This window comes from Hypanus sabinus, chromosome 17, assembly GCF_030144855.1.
Source record: "Hypanus sabinus isolate sHypSab1 chromosome 17, sHypSab1.hap1, whole genome shotgun sequence".
Classification (NCBI taxonomy): domain Eukaryota; kingdom Metazoa; phylum Chordata; class Chondrichthyes; order Myliobatiformes; family Dasyatidae; genus Hypanus; species Hypanus sabinus.
In genome coordinates this window covers 50,420,619-50,424,962 of record NC_082722.1, presented here as the reverse complement: position 1 = coordinate 50,424,962, position 4,344 = coordinate 50,420,619, and positions in this window count along the sequence as shown.

The window sequence follows — 4,344 nt, the reverse complement described above, 5'->3', positions numbered from 1 at the left end:
CTGGGTCACCTCCAACCTGATGGCATGAACAGTGATTTCTCTAATTTCCGTTAATGCCCCTCCTCCCCTTCTTACCCCATCCCTTATTTATTTCTCCCTTTTTTTCTCTCTCTGCCCCTCTCACCATCACTCCTCGCCTGCTCCCTATCTCCCTCTGGTGCTCCCCTCCCCCTTTCTTTCTCCCTAGGCCTCCCGTCCCATGATCCTTTCCCTTCTCCAGCTCTGTATCACTTTCACCAATCACCTTTCCAGCTCTTAGCTTCATCCCTCCCCCTCCTGTCTTCTCCTATCATTTTGGATCTCCCCCTCCCCCTCCCACTTTCAAATCTCTTACTATCTCTTCTTTAAGTTAGTCCTCACAAAGGGTCTCGGGCCCGAAACGTTGACTGTACTTCTTCCTATAGATGCTGCCTGCATACACCAGATCAAATCAAGTGTGCAATTCAAACATTGGCAATTGGGAGAATACTTCAATAAAACAAAGCAATGACCCCTCAGGCAAACACAGTGCAATCGAGTAATGGTCCACATTGGACAGGAAGTGTTGACCATTCATAACTGTGTTCAAACCACAAATATATAACATGAATCAATGAAAGGCAGCAGATAATCCTACTGCAAGCTTCTCCAGTTTCGCCAACTGGCCTGAGGGAATCCTTTGCCATCGGCTGGTGTTTATTTGGTATAGCTATTTTTGTTGTTGTCAAAATGTAGCTGTTAATTGAAAACAAACCAAAATTGCTGAGAGACAGAGTACAGGAAATGACACTGCGCTTCCAAATAGCTAAGTTCCAAGTCGAAAAAGTATGTTTAATCCTTAATTACGAAACCAGCGAAGATGAATGATCTTATAGTTATATAATAGAAGTTAACAAAACTAAATTAGCAAATGGCAGAATAAGAGTAATTAGCGTAATTATGCAGTCAACAAAAAATAACATCTCTGGCTCACTCTCTCTTTAAGCTAATTAGGACAAAGCAAGAATATGTAACAATACTCATTTGCTTTCAGCTTGCCCCAAATTACAGTGACCCATAATGAATTTGCAACACAAATAACAATACAGACAAAAAAAGAAATATGGCTCCTACACTTGGTTAAAATGCTCTAAAATACTGTTTCATTACACAAGGTGGAAGTGTGAAAGATCACAACTACACGTGTGTCTGACTGCACAATATATCAATGGAATTGCCAGGTGAACAGGATTAAATTCAAGGATATTCTCAAAACTACCTTGGAAAGAGAGAATGGGAGATCTTAGACCTTACTTACTCCAGATGGAAAAGGAGCATTCAGGATGGCACTCAAGTTAGACCTTGAGTCCATGTATTTAGAATGCACAGAAATCCAACGTAAAAGGCAGAGGGAATGCAGCATTCTCCTGTATTACCCACCAGCCATTCCATATATCAGGCACATCCTCGTTTGCTTAAAAATTCAAGTACATTTATTATCAAAGAATGTATAAATTATACAACTTTGAGTTTTGCTTGCTCATGGGTAGCCACAAATAAGAAACCTGGAAGAACTCAATTAAAGAAAAATCAAGAATTAAAATAAAAGACCAACTCTCGATGCACAGGAGAAAGGGAAAAAAATACAAATCATGCAAACAATTGAAGCGAGAAACAGCATTCCAAACCAAAATTGAGAACTCCAATCCGAACCGTGGAGCAGCCCAGTGCAGGCTCAAAGTCTTGCCCACCAGTTCATCATATTAGCAGCCAGGGCAGTATTTATAGCCTCAGTGCCATGGAATGAGCAAAATCTGCTCTTGTCCGAACAACACTGCCTTTTCAGTCTATCTGGGCTGGCATTTAAATTGACCAAACAACGGAACAAGCTCTTCAAATCAGCTTGGGGCCCACAGTGGTCCGACCTTGCACCTGGTCCGGTTGTACTGGTACCGAATCTCCTCGGCCTGGGCCCCAACTTCTCCTTTCAGCGCCCAAAGTGATTCAACCTCGCTTCCAGGCCAGCTGTACCGGCATCAGAACGCCATCTGCAATCTGTTCAGAGGAAAACATCAAGCTGCTTTCTGACAAAAAAAAACCCAGATTACATAAGAGGCAAAAAAATGAGCGAAAAATGAAGAATATAAAACACAAAATCGAGTGAATTCATCTCAGTTCGGTTCAATCTGTGTTGTTCATTACCTGCACACCGCTCTAATCAAAATTGCCCAAAATAGCAACAAAAAGGGAGTGACCAGAAACTCTTCATAATATAATCTACAGAGTTTAATCCATACCCTTGGCCAAGACCAGGGCTCCAGCACAATCCTCCAGCAGCATCAAGCAAGAGGAAGAGAGAGACCATTCAAACATAGGGACCTTCCTCCAGGAGCAGCGAGCGAGGCTGGTAGGTGGCACTGAACATCTGCTCGCCTCCCGCTCTCTCCTCAATCTTCCTCAATGCTTTCATCAGTGAGATTGCCGAGAAATGGAGTCAACCGTGGGCTCGGGCCCCATCTCCAGGCTTCCTGGCTTTCAGGCCGCACACTCTTGGAGATAGCAAAGAGCCAGATCGCTCAATTGGCCTGAAAGCACACCGCCAAAATGCAGATCACGGGCTCCAACAGTACCAGAACCGCACCTCAAAGAGAACGATGTAAAAAGAAGTGACAGAAGTAGTTTTGTGAACTGTCCGGAGGATGTCCCACTTGGAGGCATTTTTGGCTGGCATTCTTCCATTTTTAATCTGTAAGAACAGTATACAAGATGAGCTTTTCACTGTACCTCTATATATATGACAATAATAAACCAATTGCAATCTATTTTTCTCTGTTTTAATACAATTAATGAATGACCCTCCAGTGTAGAGAATTCTAGAATTCCACCACCTCCTAAGTGGGGCAAATTTCTCATTACAATCCTAAATGGCCTTGTAAGTAACTTACAATTTTAACTCCCAGTTCTCAGCAACTAAACTAGGTGAAATATCCAAACCTTATTCACCCTGTGCAAACTTACAGTATCTTGAAGCATCTTTCTAAACCAGGAAATAGAGTTCTAGTCTACATGAAAGATTATACCTCTCCTTAAGGATCATTGGAACTAGTATGATATTTTGTTTACACACACACACACTGCAGTGGCAATGTTTTTCTGTATAAGCATAGAAATGTTTCAGATCAATGCACTTTAATTATGGTTCAAAAGTTAAGAACTAAAGTTGCAGAGAAGGCGGAAAAGTGGCGACCAGGAAAGTCCTTCTTTCAGTCTCTCGATTCATCCTTTCTTTTCCCCAACTGCCCTGTTCCTGCAACTTGAAACTATTTACAATTTTTGTGTGTTCTGATAAAGAAATCAATCTGAGATATTAATTTAAGTTTCTCATTAAGAATGTTCAAGTATACAATAATTTCAGTATTTTTTATTGTGACTGTGATTATAGTGGAATGTTACAATTTTGTGCTACCCTTTAAAACACCCTAACATATGGAATTAGTGAATATTGCCATAGATTTGCGACAGTTATGGGTAAAATAGACACTTTAGATCTGGGATTGCAGATTTAAGAACTGTTATACAAGCAGTAGAGTGTAAAACAAACTACAGTACTGGAGGAACTCATCTGTGGGGTGTTGGGGGGGTGAAATTTGGATCGAGACCTTGTTACATATCCACAGCCTCCTGCTTTTTTGAGTCTGCTGTGTTGTACTAAAGTGATAAATGGTGCTTCTTGACTTTACCGTCTGAGAGGCTGCACTTATATGATAACTCAATACCCGCTAACTGAACAGAAATAGGCTATTAAAATCAATCCTGATGTAGGGTCTCAGCCCGAAATGTCGATTGTTTGCTCTTTTCCAGAGATGCTGCCTGGCCTGCTGAGTTCCTCCAGCATCTTGCTTGGATTTCCAGCATCTGCAGGTTTTCTGCTGTTCTATATTGCATGTAGAGTTTTGAAGTTACAATTCAAATTTTTTTTTGGAATTTTAACAAATCAATGAAGAACTTCCAACGACTGATTTAAATCTTGAATTCCATTGGTAATTTCCAGCATGACTTTTCGCTCTGCCGCAGTTCCTAGGAACTCCGCCCTCCTTGCGACACCCACTTGTTTACCTCCGGAATCCATGAAATATCACATTTAATATTATGAAAACCCAACCAGCCAATCACTGACCTGAATAGCTTCCCTTTGCTGCGGTTGCGACCAATTAAGAAAATCACCAGGTAGATTTGGTGACCACTGACCAATCAGAAGCCCAATGCTATTTTAAAAAGGGGAGGGCTTCAAAGCCCACGAATGTTTGGCTGATTGTGATGTCGATCATTAGCTGAGCCAGTGGCCTGAGCCAGCGCCCGGAGGGCGGGACCAGTCGGCCATTAAAT